The following is a 25,026-nucleotide window of genomic DNA, read 5'->3' on the forward strand; positions in this document are numbered from 1 at the left end:
AGTAGTATACGATAATAATTTCGAAAAACAACGATTAGGAGTTTCGAAAATATTAACAAAAAACCATCTTCAATAGGAATTATAAAACACACTGTAGCGTGAAAACGATTCACTTTTCAAGATTTCTGTATATGAAGTTTTTGCATTATTTTTAGGCAAAGATGCGGATGGTAAAATATTGCGATGTAATTTCGGAACACCCTGTATATACAAAAAATATTAAAACTGCCCAAGGTGAAATAAATTTAAATACGAGCCCATAAAAATGATTTAATTAATTCTTATTATAATTAACCAATTGGCGTAATTATTAATTTTGCTAAATTTTTGAGAAATGCAATTTAATCAGAGATTAATGAAATTTTTGTAGAGTAAAAACTTAATTTTGAAATGACAATACAGTTTTTTTTATGGTTCAAGTGCATAATATGCCCTATATACAAACTTAGTTTATAAGTAACAGATAAATAGGAAAAGAGCAAAAAAATATTACAATATTCGTAGATTTGCAAAAGGGCGTTTGATACAGTGCCATATGATCGACTATTGCACTTACTCTATCTTCGAATAGAGTAAGAGTAAAGTATAACTGAAGTGAATTTATTTGGAAATAAATATAAAATACAATAATATGCAATTTAACAAATAATATAAAGCATCCTACTTCTTTGTCTTAATAGCTTATTGCCATTGACTGTCAAATGTATAGAGTTGATAGAAACTATATTATTTCCTAATATTAACTGCCATATTAAATAAACTAAGTATAATTATCCAGTTATTAACCACACATTACACCAATGATGAAAAAAAGAAAAAAATTTACAGATCTAAACTAATCCTGACGAATAACAAATCAAGAATGTAACCAGTAACATATGTGCACGCAAGCACACAAACGCACAAAACAAAAGTTTTCTATCTATTAAATTTTTTTTATCTCCTTCTCCCTTCTTTCAACAAGCTGAAAAAATTTTTACAAACTTTGGAAAAGTAAACCCTGTTGAAATAAACCATTTACAATAATATCATTACATAATAACATAAAAAGTTGGTTCTTCTAGTGCTATGTACTGATTCTAAGTCTTTTGAGTCACCTGAAGCTTATAAAGCTAAAGAGTATTGTCTTGTTATATTGTTGAAAGTTTCACCTGGAGATTTTCGAATATCTTGTATTATATTTATTGTTTTATAATGGCTTGATTTCGTTTGCCTTTTTGATATTTGATTAAATAATTGAATTCTTTTAATTGTAATTGCCAGTGAACTAAGCGGCTATTCGGCTGTTCAAGAGAATAGACCCATGCCAATGATTGACATAACAAAGTGAATTAGAGAGTAAATATGGTCGTAGACAGGTTTAAATGTTTACACATTCTGTGTAATGTCACGCATCCATTTATGGAGGAGAATATGCTACTAATGGAAATATCGGCATGTTAATGACCCGAAGCACACAGCCCAAATAATAATAATAATAATAATAATAATAATAATAAATCGTCTTTTATTAGATACCACAAAATACATAAGTAAGTAGTATAAAACATTAATTAATTATTTTAATGGTATAGGTTCAAGCAGTGGCGAAGTCTAGCTGCAGTAGCTATTCATACTTAACCACTGAAGCACCATAGATGGCTTATTTACTAATACACTATTAACAAAAGAAAATTAAGATTTACACTTAAAAGAGATAAAACAAACATACATTTTTTGGCCAGCAAAATTAAAGTAATGACCTAAAAGTACCCAAAATAATTAAAAAAAAACTAATAGTGTCTAAATATTACAAGTTTTAGACAAAAGATAATATTATTATTTTTAAACAATAATAATAATCATTGTAACACATAAAAAAATTTAACAGAATAATAATTTAATAACTGATGCACTCACCTTTCATAATTCCTGGTTTATAATAAAAACTAAACGTTATTAAACATTATATTATTATTAAAACGTTATATTATATAATAAAAACTAAACGCTTTTTTAAACTTGGTATATGTTAAAGTTCTTAACCTGCCAGAAATCCTATTATATAATTTAATACTGTTATATACAAAGCTTCGTTTAAATAAGGCCGTTCGATGACGAGTAATAGTAAATGAACTTGAAATACGTAGGACTCGTGAATGTACGAAAGTTCTTAAAACAAATTTATCTTTTAATGAATAAAAAGCATTGGGGCATGTCATTAATTTGTGAAGAAATTTACCCACATGAAGAGCTCTACGATCTTCCATCCGTAACCATCCCAGCTCCTCAATTTTAGCACTAATACCATCATACTTTCTTAAGCCAAATATAAGTCTAGCGCGTCTAGCTTTCTTTGTGTTGATATTCAAGCATGATCCATAGATAAAATCGCAGTAATTAAAATTTGATAACACTAGTGATTCACATAGATTCTTTCGGAGTTGTTGGCTTAAGATATGTCTGCTGGAATAAAAATCTTAGAAACATGTTTTTTAAATCTTATATCAGTGTCCACCCACATACCCAAATTCCTTGCAGTTTTAACAACAGGAATTACTGCACCAATAATATTTACATCTAAATGCTCTCTAATAAAATCAATTCTCGTTTTAGGGCCAAATATTAGTAATAAAGATTTTGAGGCATTCAAGTTTAAATTATGTTGTGCTGAGGGTTCACTTACAATTTTTAGATCTTCATTAATTAATGTATTTGCCAATAAAACATCAGCTGAATTAAAATTAAAATAAAGTTGTGTATCGTCAGCATAGGCTTGCACGAGACACGCTGAAACCTGTCTTTTAGGTAGGAAGATATTAAATTAATCAGCGAATAATGAAAGCCGTAATATTTTAATTTAGCTATTAATAATTTATGATCAATGGTGTCAAACGCTTTTGAAAAGTCTATAAGAGCTAAAATAACATTATCACCTTTATCATAGGCCTCAATTATATCACTGATTATTGTAGCTAAGGCAGTCGCCCTTGAATAGTTTTTTCTAAGCCCACACTGATAGTTTGGAATTATATTTTTTTCACATACATATTGGTATATTTGTTTATAAACAAATTTTTCAAAAACTTTTGAAAACGTTGGCAAAATAGTGACTATTCTAAGGTCGGAAAAGTCCTTAGGGTCGGATGTCTTAGGAATAGGCCTACCGATTGCAGTACGCCAAAGAAAAATTCCAACCAAGGTCAAAAAAATCTAAGTTAAAATCTCCCAAACATATGACCTGATCAAAAATGGGACATAAGTAGGAAAAAACATTATCACAATCTGATATAAAACTATTCATATTTCGATCATGAGGTCTATACATAGCCCCAACTGCCAAACTAAGCGACTTTAAGGTAACCTTTAAAAACAAATATTCAAGTTCATTACTTAGGTTAAAATCAAAAGAAAAAGTTTGAAATTTAATATTATTCTTGACATAAGCCGCTATACCTCCACCCCTACCGACTCGGTCGCACCGTAAAAATTTGTAACCCTGAATTTGAAAAGCATCAGATTTATCGTTTTCAGATTTCAGATGTTTCGGTGAGAAAAAAAATATCAAAGTTTTGAGCCTCAAATAAAATTCTAAAATCATTAAAGTAAGTAAACACTGATCTAATATTCAGGTGTCCAATTTTCATTTTACACAAGTAAATTCTCTAAAAATAATAAAAATGTAAATCTTCTAATGCAAAATCAAAACAAAAAAATAGCATATAAATAGAAGTAATATACCTTTTATTCTTAAATCTGAGTCTTTCTATGCTCTTAAGTTTAATAAATAAAAAATATGTATTAACAATCCAAAAAAAAACATCATTTAAGGAGTTTACAGTACCTTTTAGTTTTGAGTTTTAACAATGTCATCTAGATCTTGCTGTGTGGAAATTCGATGCACTATATTATCCTTACACTTCACATATACACTACCATGCAAAACCCAAGCACTCCTGTAAGAAAACACTTTAACCGCATTTTCGAATAATCGCAATCGATCTTTTGTTAGGTCCTCTTTTATTTGGATACCCGTAGATTTCAACAATTTTCGCTGTTTGAGAACTGATGCCCGGGCTGCTTCAGATGCAAACTACACTAGTACTACCGGCGGCTTATTGCTTTACAATTTTGGTGCGATCCTATAGCATTTTTTTATGGCAGAATTTGGAATGTTCGCATTCATTTTGTCATTAAATAGTCTAGTTACTTTTTCCTGCAGGTTTTTATTCTGACCAGATTAAAATCCAAAAATGCGAATGTTGTTAATGCGCAGGGACTGTTCTTGGTCATCCAAACAGCTACGCAATAGTTTATTTTCTTTCTGTTGGGCGGAGATTTCCGTTTTTGCTGAAGCAATTTCCTTTGTATGAAGAAGAATTTGCTCTTCAAACTTTTTTTCGACCATGTTTGCAACCTTACCGGCTATTTCTTCTAGAAATTTATCGGTAAAAACTCCTATAATAACAGACTTGATCTCTCGAATGTCACTGGATGAAAGAACCGTGATGGCGGCAGGTAAATAGACAGGAAGCAAAATATAAAAAAGGGCCCTTCCGTTACCCTTAGATCACAACACTGGTACTAAAAACTCACTTTAAACTTAACTTTTTACAAAAATTGTAGAGCGACGAAGACTACGTGTCTACGCCATCTTTAGTGATGGCGTGCTAACGCCATGGCGTGCTAACTAATAAAACAATTTTTTTTAATAAGCGTAAAATTAAAGTAATTAAGAGAACTTTGGGGATATAGCAGATAAGGAATTGCGTAAACGATATTGATAATTTAAAAATCCTGATGAGCTGTTGAAGGCATCTTAGAAAATACGGAATTTGATTCCACGTAAGATATTTAATTATTTTATTGCATCTATAAGAAAAAGATGCCAGAGCGTAATAAGAAAAAATGGACAACAATCTTAGAACATTAAAAGACTAGAAATAGCAACAACATAGACATAACAACTTTGTTTAAGTTCAACATACATATATATTCAGGAACATGGGTAGTATTTTGTTTTTAAACAGATTCACCGATTCTCTGTTGTTAAGTTAACATACATTTCCAAGAGAGAAATTTTTTAGCTATATTTTTAGCTATACTGTAAAATTAGTATCATGTAATGTATTTTTTACGAGATATGCCAATATATGTTTTGAAGTGGGTAAAAAGTGTAACATGATAAAACCGTATGTTTTAATTAATAAAGTATCATAAATAAACTGAATAGAGCCTATAGAATTAGATACAGATATAGGACACTATACATAAAAACTATTAGACTTCTGATGTAGAATTTAAAAATGTATAAATATATAAATAAATACATTCATATTATAGCCTGTTATATTTAGAATAACGAAGATGACACCTACCTCTGGTATAACCGAGATCGCGGTCATCTTGAAAATATTTTAAGGACAAATGTTTAATGTTGATTTTTTCGTGTGATTTTGAGGACGAATGTTTAAATCAACATATGTCCTGTAATTAGCTTTATTTCATTGGCTTTAATGTGCTTATAGTTCTTTTTAAACATTTAATATCACTGTTGAAAGTAGAAATCTAGATAGTACCAAAAAAAGTGTTGCTACTCATAGTGGGTGCCAACTAAATTTATAGTCTCAATAAAGTGAGGAATTTTTTTTCTTACTTTTTACTTTTTTACGCAAAAATAGTACGTTATGCGAAAGTAAATCGAGGAACCGAATTTGCTACAAGATAAAGGGAGATTTTAAAACTATTTCGGTTTTTAAAAAAATCATAGCTTACTATTTCTTTTTTTGAAAAATTGCTAGTTTAAACTTTATATAGGCGTCACTGGTCAAAATTAAAAAAAAAAACGTTGACTTTAAAAAATGCTTCTTAATGGTAAAAAATCTATTAAAAATTAAAAAAAAAAATATCTAAAATTGAATTTTTATTATTTTTGCCTCGATAAGTCTATGGCTCATAGACTGCAAAAATTATAGAATATCTGTTGCATCATTTAAAATTAACGAGTTGGGTTGGCTTCATATAGAAAATTTATTTTAGTGTAACCTCAGTGTTTTTGTCTATAGAGTTAATTTTAGATTTTCAACCCTCTATTTGTTTAACAAATTGATATGTAAAGATAAAGTATCTACATAACGTCAATGGAAGATTAGTAGAGAAGTCTAAGGCCGAACTTCACCTATGTAGCCTTGTTTGGTACTAAGCCATTTAATATTGTTACTATTAGAAATATTTTATGTAAGCTAGGGAAATTTAAGCTTATAATAATCGGAAATAAGGCAAACGTACCTGAAATTTATATCCATTAAAGTCATAAATAGTTCGAGAAACGATACTACATTCAACACTATCCCAAACTAGTAGATTATGCTTGTTATTCACTAACTAATTATCCATGTTTACATTTACACTTAAGCTTACTACCGTATCACTAACAGCCATAAACTAACAATACCTCAATTTTAAAATAACTAACCGTATATTCGCGAACTTCATTGCGCAACAAAGTAAATAACAAAAAGCCCTAAAATTATACGCGTTGAAAAATCGACCCTAATCAAAAATTACTGCAGATGTACATACCTTTAAATAAAAGCCCAAATAATATCTTTTTATCTGTCTAAATTCATTCAAAGAAAGAAATACAAGCGGAAAGAAAGATACGCCTCGAGATATCTATTTCAAAAGGGCCGGTATATTGTATTAGCCCACACGCGGCATTATGTGTTGAGTATACAAATCCGGCTAATAAAGGATATTATTACTTTTACCCTGTGGGTAAGATTTATTCGGGTTGCTAAGCAGAGAAGCTTTGTTTTTGTTATTTTATTTTTGAAGATCGTTTGCAAGGCATAAAACTTTTTAGATCGTAAAAGCAGAGAGATAGGTAGACAGGGCTGTCCCAGAAAATGTTTTTGTGTGAATTTTGGTAGCTTGATGCAAAAGTATGATTTTCAGAGGCATCCTTTAGGAACTTTCCCTTTTTTTTCATGCAACCTAACCAAATCCGGAAAATTGTGAATTAAAACATATTTTGGACTTGTGTATTTAAATATTAGTACTGATTCATGACTTGTGCTTAATAGTATAGATAATGTTTAATAAAAAATTTGCCAAGTAAGCAGTTAGTTGACTTTCTAATATGTGGGTATATGATTTAACAAATTATTATGAAAATGTAAAAACGTTTGTTATTCTCATCGTTTTTGTACTGTTAATAGCAAAACGGCACGGCTGATATTATTTCGATTTTGCCTGCTCCAGTATTTGGTCGAAGGGGTGAAGTAAGTTTTGCTATTTCGTTTGACAGTTACAATATTCAATAAATTAACCATTTACTGATAGTTTAAAAAAACATATATTTTTAGAAATAATTTGTACGTTCCTTAATTATTTTTGTTAGTTCCTGAAGTTTTGTGAATTTAGAAATAAAATTGTTAATTTTGTAAAAAAAAAATTAGTTTAATTTTTAAAAGTTTGTAAAATGGTAACAGTAAAAGATAAAATTAAGCAGTAAAAACCACATGAAAACTTACGGTGTGCAGAAAAGCGCTCTTCCCCCAACAAAGGTTCCACAGCATTAGATATGTCGGCAGCATGTAAAAACGCACTTGCCCCGTTTTTAGGGGGCAAGAGCGATTTTGGACACGACAATGAAAAAATTGCATTTAAAAAAAATTTTTGGTTTTTATTTAATATTTGTTAGTTTGATTACAAACATTCAAAAAAATATACAAAAAAAACTATCTGCCCTATTTAAAATATTAAAAAAAAAAATATTGGTTTTTTAAGTGTTACTAATACAAAAAGTGGCCGCACTTGCCCCAACGCACTTTAAGGGTATAAATTTTTTTGTGTTTTCATAGTCATTTCCTACTAAAATGAGATCTGAGGTGTAGGTATTTTGTAGGATTTTATTTGTAAATATATTATTTATTATATGCCAAGATATAAATTATATATGTATATATATGGGTGTGATTTAAATGTATGTAGGTACCTTACTAAATTATATAAAATCTATTAAAAAGAGAAAAAAATTATAATTTTTTTAGCGGCTTATTCCTTAGACAGGCCTAAATTTATATGTTAGGGTGAATATATAGGGTGGTCCGGTCTCGATGGCGGAAAATTAAATGGCCGACGGAGAACCAAAAAATAATAAGTTTGCTATTATAAATAATATTCGAAAAATGATTCGTTACAAAATTACAGGGTGTCAAAATTCTATTTAAAAAAATCAATTTTTTTTATTTTTCTTAAACCACTTTAGATATTTTCATGAAATTTGGCACGTTTAGACAGTTAATCAAGACGCATCTTTCTGTGGAAAAATTATTAATTTTATTTACCAGTGGCGTGTGTGCGGGCCGATCTTCATACAATTTTAATTAAAAAAATTATGCGCCACTGTTTTTTTTTTAAATTTCTTTTTTTTATGAAATCCTTGTTTAATTTAAAATAAAAAACATCTCTTTACTTTTTGTCGTACGACACACCGTTTGCGAGTAAAAATGCTGATTTATAAAAACACATAAGAAGATAACACATTTAATTCGTTTAAAAACAATAACAAAATAAAAACAAATAATAATTAAAGAAGTTGTTCAAAATGCAGCCCACCGACCTCAATACATTTTCTACACCGAGTTATTAAGGAGTTTATTGCAGCCAGTACCACAAAATTTTGATTTTGCATGTCATTACATGCTTCCTGAATTCTTAAGATTAATTCCTCTCTGTTAAATACGGGATTAGCGTAAACTTTATCCTTAATGTTTCCCCAAACGTAAAAATCTAGTGGATTAAGATCCGGTGACCTGGGTGGCCAGGGTATTGGTCCAATACCATTTTGATCATTAATATCATTCCTCCCTAGCCGGCCAATCCACCTTCGAGGGTAATTATTATTAAACCAGTTTCTTACACCTATTCCAAAATGTGGGGGGGCTCCATCCAGTTGTATCCAACTTTAATGTCTCAAATTAATGGGTAAATCCTCAATGTAGTCCGGCAGACTATTATTTAAAAACTCCAGAAATAGTTGTGAGTTTAGCCTTGGAGGTAGAAAATGCGGACAACAAACATTATCACGAATAACGCCCAACCAAACATTAACGGAAAATTTATTTTGAAACGATCTTGGCCGAATTGCATGAGGATTCTGTTGTGCCCAAACATGAATGTTATGAAAATTTATCACTCCGCGTCTTGTAAAGCAAGACTCATCCGTCCAAAGTATCTTGTGTAAGAAGTCGGGATTTTCCTCTGTTGAGTTTAAAAGCCACTGACAAAACCTTACTCTCTTTTCAGCATCACCAGGGTGTAAACCCTGAACAGGCTGTAGGTGATATGCATGCCTGTGGTCAGCGTATAGGGTTCGCAATATTTGAGATTTAGAATTTTTGAGAGAATTAGAAAATTTTGATGTGTTCCAATGAACACGCGAGAATCTGGAATTCTTCTATTTGGATACCGTCTTCGATATTCACGAACTGCCGCTTCCGCATTTCCATCACAAAATCCATAACAAAAATGAATATCAGCGTATTCATTACTTGAAAAACGCATTTTTCACAATACTGTTAACAATAGCAAAGTTAATAAGTTAACCAACGCAATAATTTGACTTACTTAAATAATTAACTGTCATAATAAAATACAAACAAACCGTATTTTGTTTTATGCATGCATTGCCTTCTTGCCGGCATTATTATATTCATTATTTATTTGAATTTCAAAATCCAGATTCTTGTGTCTTTTTTAGAACCCAACAGAATAATTTAGTCTTTAATTAAATTTAGTATTTTCATATTTTTTGTTTAATAAAAAAAAATCAGCAGTTATAAAAATTTATTTTTTTACTCACAAACAGTGTGTCGTACGACAAAAATTAAAAAAATGTTTTTTATTTTAAATTAAACAAGGATTTCATAAGAAAAACAAATTTAAAAAGAAGCAGTGGCGCATCATTTTTTTAATTAAAATTAATTAAAATTGTATGAAGGTCGGCCCGCACACACGCCACTGGTGAATAAAATTAATAATTTTTGCACAAGAAGATGCGTCTTGATTAACTGTCTAAACGTACCAAATTTCATTAAAATATCTAAAGTGGTTTAAGAAAAATAAAAAAAAATGATTTTTTTAATTAGAATTTTGACACCCTGTAATTTTTTAACGAATCATTTTTCGAATATTATTTATAATAGCAAACTTATTATTTTTTCGTTCTCCGTCGGCCATTTAATTTTCCGCCATCGAAACCGGACCACCCTGTATAGGTGAATTTTTGTTTTTGGTTAGCACCTTGAAGCTTGTATTTTTTATTATATCTGGAGTGCTGGCGGCAGTGCAGTGCGAGGTGGGCGTCTTGGGAGTCCTGAACTGGAGAACATAGGTAAACTATTGATCGATAATGGCTAGAGATTTGTATAGTCGGCGAAGGTCGGATAACAATAACATTTTTTTGAGATCCTTTGAATCATTTAATAGTAGGCAATTTAAACACAAAATTCTTAAATACAGGTTTCGAAGAATTTTCTTACTATCCATCTCAATGTCCTTTCGATTTTTTTACTATTACCGAGACGTGGTTAGATGGCAACACAGAAACAAATCGCTTTAATCTGCCTGGATATCGACTCTTAAGACGAGATAGACAGGGGCGCGGAGGAGGAATTGCTTTGTATTTGAAAAAAAAATTAACATTGTCAAAATAAATCCTGAAGTAGACTCATTTGAGAGCCTTGGAATAGCATTTAAAATTAAAAAAACATCAATCATTCGCACGCACTTGTTTCAATTTATCGCCCTCCATCAAGGAGCATACCAAAGTTTTTAAATGATTTGGAAAACATGCTTCAATCCTTGGTTATAAACTATGACTATATAATACTGGTGGGTGATTTTAATATCGACTTTTTAAAAATAAATTTGTATAGTTTCAGATTAAAATTTATTTTGGAAGGTTTTAATTTGACACAAAATATTGTAGAACCTAACAGAATAGACTTAAATACAGGTAATGGTAGTCTTATTGATTTCATAATATCTAGTAAATAATTAATATCCAATCTATTCTAATTTCAGAGACAATATCCGATCATAATTAATTTTTTTCTATTTTTGAATATGAGAACGTTAGAAATCAAGAACCACATATAATGTTTCGAGATTACAATAATTTAAACTACAACAATTCTATCACGGATGGATTAGCTATTCCATGGGAACGTATTTATTATTTAAGAAATATAGACGATAAAATCAAGTTTTTCAATAAAAACATAACCATGCTCTAAGAGCATATTCCTGTTAAAACTAAAATAAGGTCAAATAAGCCATTCTACCCATGGATCACCGAAAATATTAAACTTTTAATAAAATTCAGAGACCGTGCACATGAAAAATTTCAAAAACCAAAATCAAACCCAGATATCCAATATTATCGACTTCGTGAAAAAAACACACTTTTTAATCAAATAATTAACAAAAAAGATAAAGAATTTTGGACCGTTGCTGAATAACTTAACTTAACTAAAGAAAAAAAAAACATATGCTGACCTCCCAATTGATTTATGTAATCCCGATAACATTCAAAACTACTTCCAGAACGTTAGCAATTTATCAAATACAACTAACCAAGGCATCATCGAATATAATAAAAATAATAATTTTAATAACGAACAGTTAGTGTGCACAAAAGGAATAGACCGGTTGTCGATTAAAGATATAAAATTATGTCTACCGTTTTGCTTAAATCCATTGGTCAATATTTTTAACGAATATTTTTACGACAAAAATATCCATGAATGTGGAAAAAGCTAATCGTCAAACCTATAGCTAAGATAGTGAAGCCAAAAGAAATGTCAGATTTATGACCAATAAGTTTACTGGCAGCTATATCTAAGGTCATTAAGACACATACATCATATTTATTTTATTAGGTCAACATATTTATAATCAGATATTTAGTTTCGCCGAATCTTTTATTATAATTCCGGTTTGCCAATCTGGGTTTAGGAAAAATTTTAGCACTTCGACGGCTCTGCTAAGCTTTAATATGTTTACGACATAAGAATTAACGAGGAACAAAATCGTTCTACTTGTATGGCATTACTGGACTTCGGTAAAGCCTTCGATACCATAAATCACGAATTTTTTTAAGCAAAATTACAATTTTTTGATTTTCACTTGAGGGTATCAATTTTTTATAGTATTATATATCTACATAATCGACAGAGTTTATGCCATGTAATCGAGGAGTACTCCAGAGGTCGATACTCTCACCTTTGCTTTTTTCAATATATGTGTCAGATATGCAGGAAACAATAAAGTACTCGAGATTACAACAATATGCAGTGCAAGAAAAACTTAATTTAGACTTATGAAACCTAAATGCTTGGGCAGAGAATCATACCCTTAAGTTAAATGTCACTAAATCACAAATAAATAATGTCGACAAATAATATATTAAGGGAAAAAATAAAAAAATACCATTTCTATTCAAATAAATGATAGACAAATCCCAATAGTATCAGAAGCAAAAAACTTTGGTATAATTTTCGATCAATCCATGGGTATCGAATCTCATGTTAAAAACAAAATTAAAGCGGCATATCTAAGATTAAGGCAGCTTTATAAACTAAAAACATTTCTCACCCCAAAATATCAACTTTGCGAAAGTCTGATTTTATCTTTGTTTGATTATGGGGACGTAATTTATAGAGATTCCTTCTCTGTAAGTACCAAAAAGGCTATTCAAAAAGTTCAAAATTCCTCCATGAGATTGGCATATAACATTCCATTTAGACATCACCTAACACATGTTTTTATACAAAGTCATAAAAAGAGGACAGCCGGCATATTTAAGACACCAGCTTCAAGAATTTGTCTATTTTCATGCAACTCGAAATAACGATTTTATTGTACCTATCCACAGATCAGCAGCTTTTAGGCGTTCTTTTAAATTTGTTGCTGTTCAGATACATAACAGTCTCTCCAAAAACTAAAGGAATTATCTCTCCAAAGCTTTTATAAGCAAGTCAAAGTAAAAATACTTTTAGTTCAAAATAATTATTGATTTTCTTTATTCTTATATGTACTTGCAAAAAAAAACAGTTTTACGTGTCTCCGACTAGTTTCGCCCGTTCATATGCATTTCTCTGCATGTCGGTCCCCCTTCTCGCTTTCTAGCTAACCCGAACCATACACGGTAAATGTATTTGCAAATATGTTTGTAAATAAGTTTGATCCTTTTTCTACACACGTTCAAACAAATAATCAAACAAAATTGCAACATTTATTTATTTAGTGTGTTAATCAAAGAGCGTGTCGTTTGTTTATGTGTGTTGCAAGAAAATGTGTAGTAAGGAAGACATATTGGCTTTAATAATAATTTCTGAGGTGTGTGATGAAGATGAGATAAAAAGTAAAACTCGGAAGCCAAGAACATGGGTGAAAGAGTGGCTTTTACAAAATGAAAAATTTTCAAATGGGAGACTGTTGATGCACCTGAAAAGAAGTGAACCGATAGATTATAAAAATTAGTTCCGAATGACGTCTGCAACGTTTGACGAACTTCTCTACAACATTGCACCTTTTATAACGAAACAGAATACTTTGATGAGGGAAGCAATTTCCGCAGAAACATGATTAAATATTACTCTCCGATTTCTAGCAAAGGGAAATGATTTTGAAGACTTGAAGTTTTTTATGGAGTATCTCCACAAGCTATAGGAAAAATTGTAATTGAAACATGTCAGGCACTTATCCACGTATTGAAAGGCTGTATACAGGTATATATATTTTAATTTTAAAGCAAATGAAGTACAAACCTATGTTGTTTATTTTATTTTAGTTACCTAAAACATCTGATGAATGGCGAAAAGAAGCTGAGCTATTTGAAAAAGTATCTGGTTTTCCAAATTGCATCGGGAATTTGGAATATTATAGATGGGAAACATGTGGCAATAAAAAAACCAACACACTCAGGATCTTTACTTTAACTATAAAAAGACATTCAGTATTGTTTTGATGGCTAATTGAATGATAATCTGCAATTTTTAATGGTAGATGTTGGGCAAAATGGTAGAGTGTCAGATGGAGGTGTGTTTTCGAATACAACGTTTGCCAAATTATTATCGGAAGATAATCTTCAAATTCCACCACCAAGAGTAGTGGTACCTGGAGAAAAAAAACATCATCTGCTACCATTTGTGTTTGTAGCAGATGATGCTTTTCCGTTAAAAGAAAACATTTTAAAGCCGTATACAGGATGTCGGATAAATAGAGAGCAAGAACATTTTAATGCAAAACTCAGTTCAGCTCGTGTTAAAGTGGAAAATGTATTTGGAATATTGGCCAATCGTTTTTAAATCCTATTAAAACCTATAAATTTATGTCCCGAAAAAGCAACGACTATTGTGCTAGCTTGTTGTTATTTACATAATTTTTTGCGGCAACAGGATACACCACATTGAGTAAATGTTACCGGAAGTAATGGACCATCTGAAGATGGGCATAACATGTTACCTCTTGAGCCATCACATGCTAGAAATCCGACTACCTTAGCAAAAAGAACAAGGGATGCCTTTTGTACTGCAATCAATTATAACAATACTAACCAATAAACTAAATGTAATCAGTTAACTAAGTTTAATTTGCAAAGAAACACATACATTTCCGACTAAACATACAAAGAAGTACAAGTAACAGTATAATTGTTCAATTATAACTAAACTATACATACTTCAACAGTATTAATAAGGTTTCATTGATAACTTTGGTCGCTGAACAGGGCTGCTACGCTGTCATATTCAACGGGTTCTGTTTGTTGCATTTGTTGTTGATTAAATCCCGTTAATGCCGGTGGGTGACTGGATAATTGCCGAAATATTAGTTCATTTGAAGGTATTGGAGAAGGAGGAGGGAATGAATGAGGTGTTGAGGTTCTAGAACTTAAACACGCATTTGATGTTGATGTCGGTGATGTCAACTCCTGGGGACTGTACATCTTGGTCCTTCAAGAAATCCAAGCAAGAAATATACCAAATGGATGGTACATATACATCGTCTTCGCCTGCTCCGGATTTTACAGAATCATTAATTTTTTTCAATTCCCGTCTATAGGTATTTCGAATGCTATTTATTTTGCCTTTTAATTTTTCTACAGTACTTTTAGAATCGATTTCCTTATATTCCAATAACAGGATTTCCCATGCTTTGTTTTTCGTTAATTTATTTTTGTATATGTCGCTTTTAATTTGCCACAGTTTGCACATTTGCAAAACATATTTGCAAATAAATTTGACCGCGTATGGTTCGGGTAAGTTGGTATCCCCATTCGGCATTCCCGATACTTTGGGAGGTACCTATACTACGAGGGTATATAACTTTATGTGTGTGTATGTCTTTTTTTAATTAATATTTTTTTCTTAGTGGTTTTTCTTGATTTTTTTATGTTTTTACAGCCCTATTTAAATATAGGTTCTTTTAATTTTTGGCTCATAAATATTGAAAATGTATTGCAACAGGAATGTAAATAGTTGTTTAAGGTCTTTAAAAGGGTTATCTCACTTGTACTACAGTTTACTCATGGTGCAGGCAAACGGTTGTTTTAATCAAGAGATACTCCTTTGTCGTAATAAAATAAGTGAACACAAAATTGTAACTTGAGTATAGAACTGACAAATAAAATCTTTTTGTATTTATATTAAATAATTAAATACCAACATCTGTCAATAGGTTTGTACTCACTGCAAATTTCAAACAAGTTTCAAACTATTTGCAAGCCATTCTTGATGAGCATGCGTATGATATTACAACTTCTTATTAATTTGAAACCGTCTGTGCGAACATCAAACACGGCTTGAATGGAGTTCAATTTAGAAGAAGAAAAACAAGAGATATAACCTCACCTTTTTATGCTAATGGGAAAATGAGTAAAACAAAAACGAATTTAAAATACAGCCTTAAATTAGGTGTATATTATTAATAGAGTTTAAAGTTGTGTAATTGTTTGCTAACTACTAAATTAGGACACAGTTTCAAGTAAATCTTCAAAAAATCTGTGTCGGAATCTGAAAATTCTAATAACTCGTTCTTCCGATTCAAATTCACTCATTACCTTAATGTGTATTTTAAGACTATTCCAACAATTTAAAATACAATTTTAAAATAAATATTATAGGGATTATACAAAACGACAAAACATAAACAAACGTTTAGAAGGTATGCTAATATTCAGAAGATAATTCTCTGATACTTTGCTTGAAATAAATCCAAAAACAAGTCTGACTATCAGAAATTTGTGTAAGAACACTAAACTTTTGATTCGAAACCGATCAGAAAATTCTGTGCGAACGCATTTTACTCTATTGCGCATGTTTATTTGTCGAAAACTTGTTTCTTATTGCTTTGAGAACAAACCTAATAGCGCCACATGCACGAGCGGATTATCCGTACAGAATAGATATGCAAAGATCTAATTAGGCATATCGGATTCGAACGAACTAAATTTGCAATATCTTTAGGAATTTGGTTTGCCCCATCATATATGACAGATATTTCGATCATGTATGGGACGCTAATTTTTGGCATCAGTATCTTTTTAAACAAATTTTTGAAAATGACTTACTTTAATAACTAAGGCTTTATCCATTAACTAAAAATTTGACGAATAAACGAAATAAAATTTTTAATTTAAGACAACTTTACTTTCAACAGAAATTCCATATAAAATTTTCTTTTATAATATACCGCAGAACATGCATATTGGACTTGGAAATAAAGCTCAACTAGTGTCGGTTAAGCCTAGAGTTAAAAAAACTGTAGGTCAAGGAACACTTGAATATATGTGCTCTGTTTATTAACAAATATTTAATTTTATAGGGTAAATTCCTATAACGAGCAACACTTGAACTTAAAATGTTAAAGCATTGTATTAAAAATTAAACATCGAGGAAAAAAAATCTTTTTTTCATTCCTTCCTCAGTATTATTTTTCAAGAAATAAATTAAATTAAATTAAATTAATGTAATTCCTTATTATGTAAATTATATTAGTTTCTTAGTAATTTACCAAGTATTTATTTCTTGGATTTTGTTTGTTATACTTACAACTTCTAATTGCAAGTGTACGTTTTCCCAATCGTGGTTCCTCTTATGGGCGTAAGTCTCTGTGTTTGTGGTTGAAAATATTGCAATATTTTATTTAAATTCGATAGCTTGTATTATAGAATAAAAGTTTAAATATCTCTTGTTATTTTTCCTACATTTTTACTTTTCTGCATGAATAACCTAAGAACAAACAAAGAATAAAAAACTAAGTAATCAATTCAACAATCTTTTATTTACCTTGTTTTTGTATTTAAGCCCTTAATAAAAATAATCAACAAGCGTCATTACTTTTCTCCACTAGACTGTAAAATCGGAAATCCCCATTTTACCGTGGCGAATTCACTCCGCCGACAAAACAATATTAAAATTCAATATACAAAACAAACCAATTAAAAGTTCGGAGCATTTCCCGTTTACTCGTGGCACCGCACTCAGAACTGCCAATGAAGTCAAAAATCTTGGCAAAGAGGCTCTTTTGAAGGCGCACAAAGGGCCAATTTGGACCCTGATTAGTGCCTTTAATCAAATTAAAAAGCGTTTTTGGTTTTGGCAAGGTACACGACGGATATCCTTTGGTTGTTGTATAGATCGTCAGGGGGAGATAGCGGATTAAAAGGGGAGCTTCAAATATATATATATATATATATATATATAAATCATTGGCATGGCGGTCTTTCATTCATTATAAAACGAGAATAAATGCATGCAATTCACCTTTAACGAAAGTACTTGCACAACATTTATGCCTAGACTAATTGTAATTCAATTAAAATTACTATATATTACAAACCGTAAATTAACATAAAAAATATAACTTCTGTACCTCTTTAAAGATCTACCCACGAAACCAGTTAAACATGATGCTTAAAACGGCCCGAAAATCGTTTCTATTGTCGAAACCACTTTAAATGCCAGTAAGTTCTCTAAATGCCCCTATTATCTTTCAGCTCTTTTAGGGGATCATCACAGATTTGGTACAAAACCCAAAACTATTATATTATTTGTAAAGCAAAATAAAGAAATGCGATGAAACGGGGACAATTGAACAATGAACAATAGGATGAGCAAAATCGTCTCGATTTTCTGAATGAGAATGACGACTCAAGTTTGTTTTTCCATTGTTCAGTCTCAGCAGACGTATGGCACTTCAGAAATAAGCTTTATAAATTGTTAGAACTAATCTGGCTTGTTTGTTTGCCTTTTAATTGGACTTATTCATATAATACATGTCGAAAAAGAACGATTAAGAACAATCCCACAGACTTACTAATTTTAGGTAGATATTACGCTATGCATGTCATGAAGTGTCAAAGAGCATCTAAAGTACATAAATATTAAACGTGTTATGTGTTACAATCAAATAGCAGCAATTTGTTTTCCAAATATAGCATTAAAATCACCTGTCGGTAGTTTGCAACACGGCGTGGCCTATTAATTTCTGTGAAATCTATTAGATACTGTCTAAGGTTGTTTCGTTCTCTCTCCTTTTGTTACTTTTTGCTAATTTTAATTATTTTTAGTTAACATAAGTTTTCTTTAAAGTTTAAGATATTTAATAATTAGTTCAGTAATACTTTGTTTATTTTGGTTTATTTACATTGATTTTGCATATAAAAGTTCACCCGGTATAACACACGCGTTTCTTGGTAAATTCTTAATATTTAAACTCGACCTATATTACTTTTCCTTACTCTCTTACTCCAATGTTCCTTCCATAAAGCCTTGCTCTTTTATCCTACTTTACCTTATGGACCCCTCGGAGCGAGAGGAGTAAGCTATTTGACCGAGGTCATCCGCCAAAAACTTAAAATACGGAATAGGTGTGCGATACCGGAAAGCAGTAATACTACGGCAATTATTGAATCGGTACCTAAATCTCATGCGAGGTAATACCGAAGTGCATCACGTCTTTGTCGATTTAATGAAAGCTGATTGGGGTGTTCCTTATATCAACATCCTTTACTTCATTTATTACTATAGAATAAGTCGAGTCATTTGTTTTCCTTTCACGTTAAATTGTGTCTCTTCTTATTTTGTTTCTATTTTATTTCACTCATTACATAATCACTAAGGGTGTGCGTCGAAAACAGAAGGATCACCTTATTTCAGTGTGACTGGAGCAGCGTCCTTGTTTTTTTACAGTCTGGCCTTGATAACTTGATAAATAATTAAGATTGTTATTTCAATCTTGATTTAAGTAATTAAACATATATTATAAACAGGCCCGAAACAAAGGTTATAAAAGTAAAAAAAACAGTCGGGTGGCCTAATAGCATACTGAACGACAAAATTGTCCAAGTCGTAATATGATCTGACACAAACTCTTTAACCCATTCAGAACGGTTGATGTACGGGTACGTTTTTTAAAGCGGACATTGATGGCCGAATGCCGTAGATGTACGTCAGTTATATCCTATTTGAAAGACTGCTGCCGTACCGGTACGACAGTTAGAAAACTAAATAGTAGCAGGACGACTGATGTACAGGTACGGCATTTTTTTATTTTTAGGGGCAAGTAAAAGGCATTTGTAATTCACATTTTTTTAATTCTGGAAGTATCAAAAAACAAAAGTTAGTTTCTTATATAGAAAATATAAAGAACAAACTAAAAACACAAACGAACGAAAATACAAATAACAAATATAGTTTTCTAAAACTTTTTAAGAGTGTGATACTGTTCAAAACAAGGGTGCACACAAAGTGCAATATTGCATTCTTTACACATAAAGCGGGTATCTAAGCGTTTTTTCTTTCGAAGCTGTGTGGTGGCACAAACATGGCATCTTCTTTGTGTTCTCGATCCTTGAGCTGCAGTTGGTGGAACGGGGCTTGAAAAATGCCTTTCAATTAGTCGAGCTGGATTATCAACACTACCAGGTGCGCTTCGTTTCTTCGTAGAAATGGGATATTTTTCGAATATTTGAGCCACAACTTGCAATCAAAAGTCTGAAAACGATGGTTTATTTCCTGTTTTGACTTGAAATAAAATATACTCATTATACAAGCATAAGTCCATTAAATGGAAAAACAGTTTCTTATACCACTTCAATGATTTTCTAGCACAATCAACAAAACTAATTTGCAAGTCTATTTTGTCAACTGCTCCCATCTTTAAATTATGTTCTAACACGCACTGAGGTTTCAAAACACGATCACCAGTTTTACGATTGAGTTTTCCGGTTTCCTTGAGGCATGGCTTTGATACTGAAGTTAACATGTGTACACATTTCTTATCATGCCACTTCAGGGCTAACATGTTTTCTGTGGATGCACTCTTAACTTCTCCTTTTTTTATGGGCTTACGAAACTCTAGCATCCCCTTTCTGGTCGCTTTCACAGTTCCAGTTCCTCCGGTTTCTTGCATCAACTCAAGGCCAGTCTACATCAAGAAGTCTTGTCATTAGAAGTGCTCGTGCCACCCTAGTTCATTTATTACATCTCAGACATGGCCGAAACTAGGTCAAAAAAACATAAATATGCCGACGATTGAGAACTTATTATAAAATATGGCTCATCCAGTTTTAACGGCTGATGTCAACTCCAACCAAGAGCTAGCAAAATAGAGGTTACCCGCTTTTACCTAAATAACGGGTAAACTCAAACTCGCAAATAGGGAGCTCAGTTTAAAAAAACAACTCTCAAACATAACAAAAACATAAAGTACCTAGATGTGACACTCGATAGAACACTTTTGTTTAAGGAGCACTTATTAAAAATAGCAGAAGATATAAAAACAAGAAAAAATTTAACACAGAATTGCGCAGAACATCTTTCTGACGATTCTAGATGTGGGTAATAGCGTCGAATTCTGCATCAGCTTATAGATGATTTTCTTAAGGTTGAGCAGTTTCATGTTTTCGATCAGGCTCTTTGGTATTACTCCTGTTGTTGACACAATAATTGGAACTGTCCGTACTTTTCTCATTTCCCATTGTCTTCGTATCTGGTGTTTTAGATCCCTGTACTTAACAATCTTTTTATTATGTTTTGTTCCTAGGTTGTTATTATTGGAAATAGCTACATCAATAAGGATTGTCTTCCTAGAAATTTTATCGATTAGGATTAGGTCAGACTTATTGTTACTTACTCGTTGGTCTGTGAGTATAGTGCGGTCCCAATTAAATTTGTGTTAGTCATTTTCAAGAACTGGTTCCGGCTTATAGTTATAATATGGTACCTTGGCTGCCGATAAGAGATTTAGTTTTTCTTATTATTATTGTTATTATTATTATTATTATTATAGATTTTATGCCAAATGGCAATCGCACGGCCCCCTGGTGAATGGAGTCATCACTTATCCCAGATATCAAAAAGATCAAGCTCTGATCAAGTCCTTTCCATGTTATGGAACTCTGTTTTTACCTTTATTAATGAATAATACACTTTCCTACACTGCGATAAACTGAAAATTACATTATATGTTTCTACATGTTGACGTTATCTGCATCATTAATCCGCACTTCTGCCATTTCCTATTGTCTTCGTATATGATGCTATGTAATTTTATCGATTAGTCTTAGGTCAGGCCTATTGTTACTTACTCGTTGGTCTGTGAGTACAGTGCGATATAATTTGTGTATTTTTAAGAACCGGTTCCGGTTTATAGTTATAATATGGTATCTTGGCTCCTGATAAAAGGTTTAGTTTTTCTGCAAGCTCTTTATGCAGTATCTTTGCAACTAGATCATGTCATTCATTATATTCCGTTAGTGCAAAAGTTTGACATCCACCGGTGATATGCTGAATAGATTTCGTTGTCTGACCTCCATATCTACATCTGTCACTTTGCGCCGTCGAGTCACATACGATAAACTTTAAATCATTTCTTTTTGGTATTATTTGATTTTGGATAGCCACAAGAAACCCTTCAGTTTTGGAAAAAAGCTGTTCCGAAGTCAACCAGTAGTAGTTCGACGCCGCTATGTCGACATACTCTTGATGAACCTCGTGAACATACCTTCTATGTAGTGGTTTTCCCATACACGCTTGCATTTTTCCTTGTTCTTGTTATGATGTATGGGTTTCTCAAGCTCCTAAAGTTAAAGTGGTGTTTAATCGTCTGATTTACATACAGCAGGATGAATGTCTGATGTTTCAGCCTCTTTTAAGAAAAGGGATCGCAAGTTATTAATTTTGTGAGTCAGCTGCTTCCCTATGTCGCTCATTCCTCGTCCTCGAAATTTTAAATCATCCATATAAAGTAGATGGTTTACTCTTGTTAGTTCTCTATTATTCTTTTTTGGGCGATATCCGTACCTAGTTGAACTGAGTTGGCTAGAGAGCGGGTTTATGGCAAGGTTGAACCAAAGTGGACATCATAAATCTCTCTGAAATATACCACTACGAATAGGTATCATATTAGTTCCAATTCAGTTATCGTTAGGCACCTGGAGTTTTATTGATGTTCGCCAAGATGCCATAGTAAGGTCTAAAAAGAAAATTATGTGCTTATATATTTTGTAAAATTGAAGTACATCGATAAGCCATTTATGTGGAACTGTACTTCAATATACACTGAAAGGTTTCTCTTGTTGTTAAATGCCTGATTGTAAACTACGTCTAAACTGAGTCGATAATTAGCTATTCTTTACACTTCATGGCACCTCTGGTACATTCTGTCTGTTGAGCCGCTATGATGTTATTCTGGACACAATGTCTGTAGATACGTTCTATAATGCAAGATGTAATTAGTTTATAGAGTGTGGGTAAGCATGTTATTGGCCGATATTTAGCCGGATCATGAGTGTTTTGGCAGTCCTTGGATAAGAGGTATTTAGTACCTTCTGTTAAAAAATTTGGCATATTCTGCGGATTTGTGAGTACGTCGTTTAGAAGTACGGTGAGTTGTTGATGTGTTAACCACAATTTTTGAATCCAGTAATTTTGGATGTGATCTGGGTCTAGAGCTTTCCAGTTATGTAGCTTTTTTTATGATGTTAGTAACTTCGTCAATTGAAAATGGTAAAAATGCCATTTGATTATGTGTTTGACACTTTGCTCGTTCTTTATCCAGCCATTCAGTGTTGAAGTTGCATTCACTAGTTGTTGTTAATTGAGTGCCCCAGAGCTCCTAGATGTTTTATTCGTGGGGTAAATGATAATAGCAGTATTTGTTAGAGCAATATCATTAAGCTTTCGATAAAATTGCTTTTCTGGGCGTTCAAAAAGTAAATTATCTTGTTTCCTTTTATTACTGAACACCTTTTTAAGCGACCTTAAAGAAATAGATATATTTTTCTAGGTATAATTTTCTAGGTGTCCTGTTGTGTATATTGTTGGGTCTGACGCATTATTTTCTCTACTCTTTCTTGTATTTTTTTGGTTCTGATACCTCCGATGTATTTCTTTTGACGGCCAATGTCTTTCCTAATATCTTCAATCTTTATTAGTAGTCTCCTTTCCCATGGCGGTGTCACTCTTTCATTACGTGTAATTCTTTGCTGGTTATTTATTATTTTTATTCCCAATTCAGCAGGTTAGGTCCTGATTGGTGTTTGTTGACCATGTGAAACTTGGGGTTGTGGAGCTATAGCTTCTTGTATGACAGAAGCCCACCTCCTCAGCACCCTGCCACCGATGGTTCGCATGCTGTCATATTCAGCACCGGCTCCACACATGCTCTGGCAATCTCCAGGCAGCGAGCTTTAAATCTGGCAAAAGATCAAGAGACGAAAAGTGGTTTATGAATTACACGTGTGGTTAAGAGTACAGTAGAAACGACAATAATATTTTATTGTCTCCATTGCTGTTCACTTATCTCATTGACGAGATCGGTATACTTTGCCTGCTTGTTAGTACACCGAGAAAAAACTTCGTTAACGGTTAAAGAATGATCGATCAACCCAATCAAAAACTTAGAGTAAATAGGCGCCGAAGAAATAATCTGATTGTCGCAATGAAAGTGGTCTAATTGGAGCTAACAGCTATTTTTTTAATCACAAAATAGGTAAATGGATTACTATAATCGAATAGATATATTGTAGGTATAAAATTGATTAATAACCCTTAACAAAAACTTTGATTATGGCAATTGAACACTTTGTTTACTATAATAAAATACTTTAATAACTATTGTTTAAGTAGCTTTAACCATTAACAAAAACTTGATCATAGTAATCGAATTGCTCCTTTATCACAATAAAGAACTTAAAGATTATTACAACAAAACACTTTGAATGTGATAATCAGATCGCTTATTATTATCAGAAAAAAAATTGCTTTATTATTAGAATTTATAACCTTCAATATCAATAATAATTCCATGAAATTTTTTCTAAATGGTATTGCAGGCTATAAATCGTCCTTTAAAAATAAAGAGTAATATCTCTGTGTACTATCACATTATAGATATATTTTTTGTATTTTTTTTAATAAATTATTAAATGTATGTCTGTGAATAGATTTTATTAATTTAGTGATACTGTCGATATTTTTTTTCAAAATATTTCATGAAAAAAAATCTTTCCTTTATCACTATACAGTGTGGCCCAAATTGGGTGTACATGTATGGGTATCTTGGAAACTATGAGAGATAGAAAATTGGTTAAATGGGGAAAGTTGTAGGGCATTTAGTTACCAATTTAGTGCCGCTTTCAGAACAATTTTATATTTTTCCGATTTTGAAATATTTGGAAAAAATCAAAAAGTTGCATTATGGAAAAAGGGCTGTATTTTTTTTATTTCAACGTATTTTTAAAATCTGTAAAAACATTATTAGGACAACTTTTTAAGGACAACGCATACCTGAATTTTTTTTTGCGACGCATACCTGAATTTTGTTTGCGACGTTTCGGTTCTTAGATTCCATCCTCAACTTGTTTTTTTCTTATGGCGGCCATTTTGTTTTTTTGCTAAATTAAAAAGATCTTTTTTTTCCTTTAAAATGATGTATAACACTTTATGAAAATATTTCATTCTTATGTCAAAA

At 31.7% G+C, this 25,026-nt stretch overlaps 1 protein-coding gene across 1 annotated transcript in view; it reads left to right on the forward strand.

Annotated features, from left to right (window-relative positions):
- The first annotated feature begins 7,148 nt into the window (after positions 1–7,148).
- LOC126738361 (cytochrome P450 6j1-like) overlaps positions 7,149–25,026 on the forward strand; it is a 67,740-nt gene continuing 49,862 nt past the window's right edge. The window contains exon 1 of the mRNA XM_050443661.1: positions 7,149–7,156. The gene's annotated coding sequence lies outside the window, so the exon portion shown is untranslated. The remainder of the gene's footprint in view (positions 7,157–25,026) is intronic.

Source organism: Anthonomus grandis, chromosome 7 (assembly GCF_022605725.1).
Source record: "Anthonomus grandis grandis chromosome 7, icAntGran1.3, whole genome shotgun sequence".
Lineage (NCBI taxonomy): Eukaryota > Metazoa > Arthropoda > Insecta > Coleoptera > Curculionidae > Anthonomus > Anthonomus grandis.